At 39.8% G+C, this 12,489-nt stretch overlaps 1 pseudogene; it reads left to right on the forward strand.

Moving 5' to 3' along the window:
- The first annotated feature begins 10,768 nt into the window (after positions 1–10,768).
- LOC103745029 lies at positions 10,769–12,178 on the forward strand (annotated as a pseudogene).
- The last annotated feature ends 311 nt before the right edge of the window (positions 12,179–12,489 follow it).

Raw genomic sequence — 12,489 nt, forward strand, 5'->3', positions numbered from 1 at the left:
TCAATTTCAATTGCCTTGGAATAAATTTTTCTGTAAAAAAAAAAAAAAAAAAACACCAAGTATCTTTTTGAAGTCCCTCAAATTAAGGTAAAGAATAAGAACAAATCATTCTGGAAGAACGCAAAGGAAAATAGCTTTAGATATTTAAGTGACGATAGAATTTATTCTCATAATTGTTTTAATAGCTTTTGTATAATCCTCATCGCTATTATGAGATATAAAATGTATTTATCAAATCTGTAATCATTATGCAAAAAAATCTGAATTACTGTAATATTTTGTATATTGTTAAAACTGTAACTTTAATTGTAAAAAAAAAAAATTTTAAAAAAAAAGTCTCAGAATTTGAGCAGATGAGTTTGAGATGGGGAAATATAATGATTTGGCGGCCAAAGAGTCGTGACTATAAGACTCAGTTAAAAACAAACCTGTCAGTCTATGTGCTAGAGAGATGGTTTGGTGGTTGAGAGCATGTACTGCCCCTGCAGAGGACCTGAGTTCAGTTCCCAGCACTCACATCAGGTGGCTCACAACTCCTATAACTCCAGCTCCAGGGAATCGGATACCCTCTTCCGGCTTTTGTGGGTACCTGCATTCATGTGCATATACACATGCACACACACACACACACACACCACATACACACACACACCACATACACATGCATAAAAATTAAATTCACTGCCTTACAAATAAATATATAACTAAAAGCATTAATTTTTTTAAAATGTTGATTTGCCTCAACCCCATCCCCTACCCACCAGGGACCTTCACCAAGCAATTGCTCAAGCAGCAGCCAATACAAGATCCTTTAATTCACCCAACCTCCTGCCCCAGGACCCAGCCTAAGCAACCACGCACATGGCCACTGGTGGTAAGACCCTTTGACTCCACCCTGCTGCCTGTCTGGAAACTTTTCCCAAGAGCCACATACTTTTGGCAACCTGTGGTAAGGTTTCTTGGCCGCACTCTGAGGCTGCCTCCCCAAAGACCTTGCCCAAGCAGCCACAGATGTGGCTTCTGGTGGTTAGATCCCTTTAGTATCACAATGCCCTCTCTCTGGGACCTTACCCAAGTGGTGCACTTGTGGCTGGCAGGACCCCAACAATCTCCAGATAGCCAGTGAACTGCAATCGCCCCAGCCTCTCCATTCACAAATCAATACAAAGTGTCTGAAAGACTGAGCATCAAGATCCTACCACCTGTTCCAAAACCAGCCAAATAGGGGTAACTTAATTTAAAAGTTAAAAACAATAATTTAAAAAACAATGCATTGTATATATTTCAAAGATGAAGATTTTTAATCAATCAATTAGACACACTCTCAGTTTCCTCTGTATTTGCTTTTGCCAACATAGTTCACCAATTCCAGTTTAACCCATTAACCCGTGCCGTGCCTTCTCTAATAAAATACTTCCTGTGAATTCTCTGTACATAGATGGACTGAATAATGAGAAACAAACTAAGACAACAGGACCAACCATTTCTTGCTGTTAAGATCAAAAGTATAAATCCTGCTCTGTGAGACATGAAGAGAACCTGTCAGACCCACTCACAGTAGAGCTCCAAAGTATTCTGAGACTGGATTTAGTAACATCTAACAGATTTACAAACGCATCTACTCTCTGACCTAGAAATTATACTTCTAGGAATTGTTACCAGGAAATGGTGTGCCCGCATGGCAGTGTGTTTTAATAGGAAAGACTGGTTTCCCGCTGTGCAACATTAGGCTAACGCATAAACATATTTGCTCAATGATGGGTTTACTTTCTTTAACGGTCATAAGTATTTGTGCTATATTTAGACCACCCATGTCATTTTCAGGAATCAGCTTGTCTCCCCTCAGACAAAACCCAGAGCAAGTTAGCAAGAGCTCTTGGGACGTGTTTCCACTGATACAAAGTCACAGATTGAGTCTTCAGGCTCAGTGGGAAACATTTCCAGCGCAGCTAAGTTCCTGGCTGTGTGGCACTGGGTGGCACTTGTGGATTCCTGCAGTTTTTTTAAGGTACTGGGCTATTTTATTGTAAAGATTTCTGCCACTAGATGGCAGAAGAGAAGCTGGGATGGAAATTGGCTGCAGTTTGGGCTGATCTTGTTTTCCCTTGAAAGAAATAACTTTTCAACAAAACTGTTGACAGTTTGGAGGGCACTTTGTACAGTCAAGTGAAATTCAACACAATGTCTTTGAAATTGCAAGTGTAATTTAAAAAGCCAAGGTAATTTTAGTCAGTTACCTGAAACCCTGGTGTTTCCATTTCCACTGTGACATAAACATTAAGAAACTAACAGCGGGATAAGGCAGTCTTTTTCTCACCATCGGAGAAAATGTTCGCTGTCATGATGGGAAATGCTCTATTGACACGTCACAGCCATTCTCTCTGGTCATTTCTTCTCTCCTATACAGCCAATTTCTTGAAGGATTTGCCTGTCTGGTCGTCCTTGTTTTCATATCTGGCAGTTTCCTTTTAGTTCAGTCATTATCAACCTTCCATCCAACACTCTGCTCAGAAACACCTTTTCCAAGAAAAATTCTCCAGGAAAACATATGCAGAGCAGCAACACGGAGGAGGAGAGAATGGACGAATGGAAGAACTCAGGGTCAGAGCACTGGAGTGGTGGACTGCAACTGCGGAGACCATTGCTGGGCTGCCAGTGGGAGAACACCTTACTTTTTATGGCTATAAGCTGCAAGAACTTCTTACTATATTTAGGCATTGTATTCACAGCTATGATATGAATTTACAGTAAGTTACAGTCCAGCAGCAGAACAGAGATTGGAGATATATGGGGGGGAACAGAAGGGGCTCCAGGGAAACCCCCTCTGAGCTTTATTTTCTGGGTCTGTTGGGTGAGCTGTGGTCATTGTGTCTCTTGCTATATCATCTGGCTCTTCTTCTTTGGATCCTTTTTCTGATACTTTCCCCGCCCCTGGCTTCCAAACAGCTGGATTGCTCCACAGCAGAGTCTACATATAGGAATACCTTTGTAGTTAATGGTCAGGCGCATCTGGGGGTGGGGAATCACAGAAGGCAGATCGCATATGGATGCTTAGCCCCACATTGCAGATCCAATTACTACTGGCAATGTCCACTTGCAGTTAGGAAAATTATCTTTCTCTTCTGGTGGCAATTAAAGTGACTGTTTTGGTATGATTCTTTGGTTGCAAGCTGATGAGACCCTCTTTGGCTAACTAAAGTAAAATAAAGATGGGGCTTTGCACGTGGTTCAGTTGGTAGAGAGTGTTTGCCTTGCACCCGTGAAGTTCTGGATTTGATCTCCAGCATCATAAGAAACTGGGTGCTGCAGCTAACACCTGTAATCCCAGCACTTGGGAGGCAGATGTAGGAGGATTAAAACTTCAGGGTCATCTTTGGCTACATAGTGAGTTTGAGGCTTGCCAGCCTATGATACAAAAGTCCTTGCTCAAGAAAGAGGTGAGAGGTTGGGAAGATAGCTCAGTTGATAAAATGCTTGGCTGGCATTTATGTAGGACCTGAGTTTAATTCCCAGAATCCAGTTTTTTGTTTGTTTGTTTGTTTTGTTTTGTTTTGTTTTTAGGCCAGATATGGTAGTATGTACTTCTAACCCTGGTAATGGAAGGGAGAAACTGACAGATCCCTGGGGTCTGCTGGACAGAGAGCTTAGCCTACTTGAGTTCCAGGCCAGGGAGAGACTCTGTCAGAATTATTAGGTCATGTTCCCCAACTTTGCTCTTCAGAGTATATATGGCAGCCCTGACCACGTTATTTTATTCTTTCCTATTTATGCAGATTAACATCTGGGCAAAATACTCTTGCTATGAAGTGGGTCAAAGCCCAGGCTGAGTTGTTTGCCTCAGTAACAGATGGAATCAGACGGGAGACCAAGAAGGTAGCAGTTTGGCACCAGTCCTGAAAATACTGCCGAAAATGACTTAGTAAATTCAGGAAAATCATTTCCATCTTCACCAATGTGAAAAAAGTCCCAGTTCAGAAAACAGAAAGACAAAATGAGGTGAATAATGAAATAAGAGAGAAGGAGTCCAGAAATCTGGAATTGAAATCAAGACAATCAAATCCCCGCTGCAAGCAGCTGGGAGCGAGAACACTGATGTGAAAGGAACTTGTTAGGCTCCTGGCAGACTCCTAAAATGGTGATGCAGCTCCCAATAGCCTGAAATGGAGGTTCCACACTTAGCCCACGGAAACATCCCTCTGCTTATTAGGACACCAACCAAACCTGAGCTAAACTGCCTAGCCAGTGTCATGGAAAATTACCCAAACACCTAACTGCCTATAAAAGATGTCTGACTTCCTCTGCTGGGTGCTGTTTCTCTGCTCCCTGAGAGGCAGCCCAGGAGTCTGTTTGCTCTCAAACAAGCTGCTGTCCCCCATGGAGTTGCCTTGGTTGATGATCTTCGCTGCATGCTTCCATACAGAACTCTTATGGTATGTACAGTGAAAGAACAAAGAAATACAAATGGGAATTAACTCGACACAAACTCAAGATCACGGATCTGGTTGGTGAACTGTAAAGGCACAGCTCAAGCCTTGACTACCAGGAATTTTCTGAATTTAGAGGCTATGTTACCTCTTGATTCATTAGCATCTCTACAAACTTGACACACTTAAACAATGTATGTTTATTGTCTTGCAATTTCTGTGGCTCAAGTGTGTAGGTCACTGCTTACCAAGGCCCTGTGCCTCTGGCCTCCCATCTGTGACAATCAGGATGTTACCTGGAGCTTCTCAAAAGGATCGAGTGGGATAGGATTCGTTCCCAGCATGCTGTGGTTATTTGGAAGAATTCATTACTTGTGGGTTGTTGGCCTGAGGACCTTAAATTCCTGCTCAGGAGATTTTCTCAGGTTCTGGACATGTCTTCTTGATTGATTTTATTTTAGTTAATTATTAATGTGTATGAGTGTTTTGTCTGCATGTAGGTAAGTGCATCTATGTTGTATAATGCCTGTGTTCTGTTCCATGCTTCTTTTTTTTTTTTTTTTTTTGGTCTTTTTGAGACAGGGTCTCCCTGTAGCCCCAGCTGTCCTGGAACTCACTATGTAGACCAGGCTGGCCTTGAACTCACAGAGATCTGCCTGCTTCTGCCTCCCGAGTGCTGGGATTAAAGGCGTGCGCCACCACGCCCTCTCCATGCTTCTTTTAAAACACATTTTTATTTATTGACATAGGTAAGGAATTTTTTTTTGCCTATTAAGTTCTTTTTCCCATGTATTTCAGCTGTTTCTTAATGTACAAAATTTCAAATTTTATGTACTTAAATCTGGTATTTCACTGATTTCTGCCCGTTCTTCTTTTGCCTCCCTGCTCTCCTTCCTCTGACTTCTTTCTTTCTTCTTTTTTAGTATTTGCCATTAAGAGATGAGCCGCATAGTCAACATACTTCTTCGTGGGTTCGTTGGTTCATATTCAATTGCTTAATTGAACTAGACTTTATTTTCTGACTTACTGTGAAATAAAATTTATTTTGTAAATAACTGTTTAAACAAAAGCACTTTAAATATGTACTTGCAGTTTTATCTTTCAGAATTCTAGGGTGTGTTTGGAATCTTTTTTCCAGTCTTATTATTTACGATGATTTTATTTAAGCAGATAAGTCCAATTAGCAAATTGTCAATAGCACAGGTGAAGAGAACTAATAGCCATTAATAACATATATTCATTAGTGATACTGTGTAATAAATAATTCAGAAGTGAATTCGCTATGCCACTGGGCAGGACTGCTTATGGTGAAATGATCCTTGGCTGATTTTTGGCATTCACCCCTGAAGAAAGCCGAAGCCTCCTTAAATGTGGTAATTCTGATAAGGGGGCTGACCTTGTAGGGGACTTTGGGAGCTGTGCCTACAGAACTGTTGTTAAGAACGTGCATCTCTGAGGCATATGCTTCTAATCTAAGGTACACTCTCATTTACCTCTGTGGGGCTTATCTCTTTGAACCTGGGTCTTCATTTGAGTGATAAAGGGCATAATATTGTATTAGCATTCTCGAAAGAAACAGAACTGATAAGATGGGTGTACGTGTGTATATATATATATATATGTGTGTGTGTGTATATATATATATATATATATATATATATATATGGATTTATTAGATTAGCTCACAGGATAGGGTCTGAGTGGTCCAACAATGGCTGCACCACACTGGAGAGACTGAGAATCTGGAAGTTGCTCAGTACACAAGGCTGGATAGCTCAGCAGTACCGATCTGGTGCTAACGGCCTGATGGATTCCTTGAGATCTGCTAGTCTTCAGTCTACATTGGAATCTGAGGAACTGGTTACAGCAGCCAGAATGAGGAGACAAGCTCACCAGTGGGAGAGAAGGCAAGCAAACAGAATTAAATTTGTCTCTGCAAGTAACATGATCTTGTACATACAAAACTTCAAAGCCTGGGATAGGGATGTAGATGAACAGTGGCCCAGCATGCGTGAGAACCTGCATTCAATTCCTGATACTCCCAAAGAAAAGAGTTAAGCTTGCACACACACACACACACACACACACACACACACACACACACACAAAAAAGAATGAAGTTTATATGAAGAAACTAAAGAGATGAAAGCCTTTGATCAAAAATTACAAAATGCTGACAAAAGAACTTGAAGAAAGGGGCTGGAGAGATGGCTCAGTGGTTGGGCACTGGCTGAGGACCCAGGTTTGAATCCCAGTACCCACATGACAGATAACAACTGTCCATACCTTCAGTTCTAGGGGATCCAATGCCCTCTTCTGACCTCCTTGGGCACTGCATGACATTGGTGCACTTACATACATGCAGGCAACACATTCATACACATAAAAAATAATAAAATATTTTTTAAAATAAAGAAATCGAGGGCTGGAGAGATGGCTCAGGGGTTAAGAACACTGGTTGTTCTTGCAGAAGACCCAGGTTCGAATCCCAGCACCCACGTGGCAGCTAATAACTGTCTGTAACTCCAGTCCCAGGGGATCCGACAGCCTCTTCTGACCTCTGCAGGCATTGCATGACACAGGTGCACTTACCTACATTCAGGCAATACATGCATACACATAAAATAAAAATAAGAAATAAAATTAAAAAAAGAAATTGAAGAAAGGACAAATAGGATGTTCATGATTGGAAGATGAATATCATTAAACTACTCAGAGCAATTTATAGATTCAATAAGTTCCTTACTAAAGATAATAAATTTTTTATAAAATAATAAATAATTTCAGGTTTCATATGGAACTATAAGGGATCCTGAGGAAGCAAGATTATCTTGGAAATAAGGAAAAGCAAAGCTAAAGATGTCATATATCCAACTTCAAAATATATTCTCATGGGTGCATGAGCATAGCTGAAGGCTATATAACAAGGAACACAGTGCCAGACAGGGGACACATCCCTTGGAGTTGTTGATCATAGGAGCCCAAGAGACTCCCAAAATTACACAGACTATTGCCACAGCCCTTGATGACCTCCCAGAACTTGAAAGTAAGACCTATTGCTGAAGACAGGACATACTTCGGACACAGAACTTGGAGCAACAGAGCTGGAACTGACCTAGAAGCCTTCTCCCTGAAGACCAGCTCTCATAGTTCTAGAGGACACTGTGCAAGCTTCTAAGAGAGAAAATCAATCAATGGTCCAACCCAGCTCTAAAGCCTCATAACCACAGTGAGTGGAGTAACAAACTGTCTCTATTGGTGCAGTAGTGGCACTTTTATGTTGGGGATAATTAACAGCTACCTAATTGGACTTAAAGCTCTCTCAATGGGAGGGAACTCATGGGTGGGACTGCAAATATAGCCAAGTACATATGGCCGGAGAGGTCATAGATCCTAGAGAAAACCCTATCTCTGTCAAATCTCCAGACAAATGAAATTTCTTACCATACACTAAATGTGGATCGTTATATTTGCAGACAAATGTAATGTACACCACTAATCAAAAGCACCACTTTTTGCAACAGATGGAGGCTACTACGGAGTTCTACAACTGGTCACATACAGAGAATATATGTCTGAGAGATGCCCAGCCCTAAGTGACACATCTACAGTGGAATCCCTACACCTAACGCTCATGGAACATAGTAGAACAGGGGGTAGAGAGAATCGTAATGTATCCCGCAATTCTCACCAGTGAAGCTTCCTCATACAACAGAATGTGATGCACACAGAAGGTAGAACTGGCCAAGTTCTAGTGAATGAGAGACCGCAGAGTGTGTGTCCTTGGATAGGACTCCTACATTAAACTTCACCCACCCATGGCCATTGTGGAAGAGGGTGCAGAAAGGTTGTAAGAGCAAGGGTTGGTCCATGAACAAAAGGAATCAGAGGCTTTCAGGTCACTGGAAACTTGTTCGTATGAACTTGTATCAATGCTGACAGCATGCACAAGACCCATGCCAACTCAGTCGGACTAAAATGCAGCATAGAATTGGGCACACAGGCATCAGGCTCCAACACTAACCAAGGAACTATTGGCAAATGATTACAGTTGGGTGAGGGAGAGCAGATCTTCTTTAAGGGAATGAGTCTAAGTAGGCTGACTCACACTCCAGTGGGTAAACTTGCACCGAGGGACACATGGATAGAAATGCTTGACTGGATGCGACTTAACATATATGATGAAATGCCTGAAATCTGGTGGTGGAATGGGGGGTATGGAGGTGAGGAGAGAGGTCCTAAATTTGATTAAGATATATCATATGAAATGCACAAAACCCAATAAAAATATTAAAAATGAAAAAATAAAAAATAAAAGATAAACATTATAACAGACACCAAAAGTATCCAGAATGTTATAAAAGATGACTTTAAAAACCTCTATTCTATTAAATTAGAAAATTTAAAAGAAATGGATGAATTTTTAGATTCACTCAAACCACCAAAGTTAGACCAAAAAAATATCAGCAATTTAAACATAACCATAACAAAACCCACCTGACGAAAATAATCCCAGATCCAGATGGATTCACAGCAGAATTTTACCAGACCATCAGAAAGAACTACAACCAGTACCACGTAAGTTATTCCAAAAGACAGAAACAAATGAAGCACTTCCAAATACCTTCTACAAAGCCAATATTACTCTAGTACCCAAACCAGGTAATGGCACAACAACACAAAAAATAGGACTACCATCCCATAGCCCTAAAGAACATACATGCAAAAATTCTCAAAACATACTTGCAAATCACATATAAGCACATATCAAAAAGATCATCCAGCATGATCAAGTTGTTGTTTTTTCCCAGAGATGCAGGGATGGTTCTATGTGTAAGTCAATAACTTTAATAAAATCATGTAAACAGACTTAAAGACAAAATCAGATGATCATCTCAATAGATGCAGAAAAGACTTTTGACAAAATCTAACATGTTTTCATGATAAAAATTCTAGAGGAAATTGGACCAGAGGAAACATACCTAAACATAATTAAGGCTATATATGACAAACCCACAGTCAACATCATTCTAAATGGAGACAAACTTAAGACATTTTCCCAGTAAAATCAGGAACTTGACAAGGCTGTCCACTAGTCCTACTCCTTTTCAATATAGTGCTTGAAACAGTATCTAGAGCAGTAAGACAGAAGAAGGAAATCAAAGGGGTACTAATTAGAAGTCACATTATTCCTATTTGCAGATATGATATTATATACATAAGAGATCCCAAAAATTCTACCAGAAAACTTCTAGAAATGATCAACACTTTAGCAAAGTGACAGAATACTAAATCAATTTACAAAATCACTAATATCCCTTTTAATATCCCAATAACAAGTAATCACAGAAAAATCATGGAAACACTCCCATTCCTAATGGTCTCAAAATAACTATCTAGGAATAAACCCAACCAAAGTCATTAACAATCTCTACAGTGAAGATGAAATCTTTGAATAATGACATTGAGGAAGACACCAGGAGATGGAAAGACCACTTATCCTCACTGACTGATACAATTCATATTGTGAAAATGACCATCCTATCAAAAGCAATGAACAGAGTCAATGAAATCCCTATCAAAAAACTCATGACATTTTTCACAGAACTAGAAAAAATATCCTAAAAATCATAAAGAACCACAAAAGAGCACGGATAGCTAAAGCAATACTTGGTACAAATACCAATGCTAGATTGACTACTATACCAGATATCAAACTATATTACAGAGCTAGAGTCATAAAAACGGCATGGCATTGGCACAAAACTAGACATGTGGATAAATGGAACAAAATAGAAGACCCAAACATGAGTGCATTCAATTTCAACTATTTGATATTTGCAAAGATGGCAAGAGTACACATTGGAGGAAAGACCGCATCTTCAACAAAGGGTTCTGGGAAAACTGGATCTCCATGTGCAGAATAATGAAATTAGCCCCATATCTATAACCCTGCACAAAAATCAACTCTAAATGAATCAAAGACCTCACAATGAAACTTGAAATGCTTAAAATGTCAATAAATTGATTTTAGGAAATAAAATTACCTAGTTAACTTCAGGCCCTGTGTTCCGTCCTGTCATCTATAGGAAGTGACCTCAGCATCATCTCAAACTTTACAGAGATAATCAGGTCTGTCTCACCTGTATCACCAAATAATAGTCTGGTTTCTGGCCAGAAATATGTGTTTGATTTTCATAGTCTTTATTATACAAATCAATAGTATATTCAACCATGTGTGGTTGTTCTACAAGCTTTGATTATTTAAAAAAAATGTAATGGGCTGCACAGGTGCACCGAGCAGTCGTGATGGCACTGCCTGGCCCCCTGAACAAGAAATAAAGTCTTTACTTTCACTGTTTGGAAGCCAGTTTACCAGATGTCAGTAAACTTATGGAAAAATCTCCATTTTGGATTCTTAGCATTCTCTCTGAAGATACTTCAAGAAATTTAATGAAATGGACAGTCTGTGCCAAGTCTATATTTGAACCAAGGGGTCGTGGGATATCTCTCAAGGAGCTGTATACTTCCCTTAAAGATTACCCTGTGGAGATGGTTCCATTTCTACATTCGCTCTACATATAAAATAAAGATTCACACACTTAATAAAACATTAACACAAGAAGACAAAGCCAAATGAATAGATGTACTTGAATGTTGTCATTTGAAGGACAAGTGAACCTAAAGAAACCACAACATGTACTCTCTGCTTTGAAGGATTGTGGTTTGGACTTGAACCACCTACCTGAGAGCCCACGTAGTACTCATTTTGGTAGATGGTTTGCAGATGAATAAAGAGAGCTAATTGAGTTATATAGTGTCAAAAAGAGACAATTTATTGGAAATACAAGTATGGATGCTGGTTTATCATTCATCATGGCCAACCATGCAAAAGTGATAGAAAATAACACCGAAAGTTCTTTGATCCGTTTGTTGAAACAGTAGTGTTCTGTAAATTGAGTCTTCTAAAAGCTCACTCTAAGCAAACGGATAAGGTTGTGTTTAAGGTGGCACAGGAAAGCTTTTCTGTTCCCCTTGCCAGCCAGTTCTTCTAGGTGACCTCCTGATAGCATCTGCTCATTTTGGTGCCTGTGTCTGTGGGATGGGCATAGACTACAGCACAGTGCATGGCCTGGGAAAGGCTAGTAGGAAAGACCAGAAATGGAGAGGATCCGATGAAAACAGCAGGGCAAATCTTCATCAGTAAGGTTTAGACAAGTATTACCCCGATGTCTTGGTTTCAGATGCTTCTAAACCTTCCTGGAGGAATGGAACATACTTGGATGCAATCATCACTGATCCTCCATACGGTATCAGAGAATCTACAAGAAGAACAGGTTCACAGAAGGAAACACCCAAGTGGATAGAAAAATATCCAGAAAGCCGCTTTCCTGTCTCCTTGAGTTATCACCTGACTGATATGCTTTTTGATTTGTTAAACTTTGCAGCAGAGACCCTCATATTGGGCAGAAGACTCCTCTATTGGTAAGCAGTGTATACACTGGAGTGCCTGAAGAGGTGGTACCTGGAACCCTTGCTTGAAACTCATCAGCAGTCATGAGCAGCTTTCCATTCACACATCAAGGAGTTTGATCACGATGGAAAAGATGAAAGAATTTGAGAACCACGACCAGGATTCACATCTGCTGAGTCATCATTTTCTACCATATCAAGGTCATAATTCCTTCCGTGAGAAATATTTCAGTGGCAAGACAAAAAGAATTGCCAAGGAAGAAAAATCCAATCAGGAGTGAAAATTAAGATGTTGATCGTGAAGAAAGACTAAGCATTTTGCAGAAAAGACTTCTTTCTGGATGTGAACTTTCCTATATGATCCAGAAAACATGTGCTGTTAGAAAAAATAAGTACTACAAAGCAAAATTGTGCACTTTCAGAATGATCTTTGTTTTGTAGACTATTTTGTTGTATGTGTTATGATGTCCTTTGATCCTCGTTTACCTTTCAAGGATAAATAAAGACCGATCAACTCAGTGTTTATATTTTTTGTAGTTAATTTACAGAGAAAATATTGTTGACTTTTTAACCATATTTACCAGATATCTAG

This window comes from Nannospalax galili, unplaced genomic scaffold (assembly GCF_000622305.1).
Source record: "Nannospalax galili isolate Female #2095 unplaced genomic scaffold, S.galili_v1.0 scaffold643, whole genome shotgun sequence".
Taxonomy (NCBI): Eukaryota; Metazoa; Chordata; class Mammalia; order Rodentia; family Spalacidae; genus Nannospalax; species Nannospalax galili.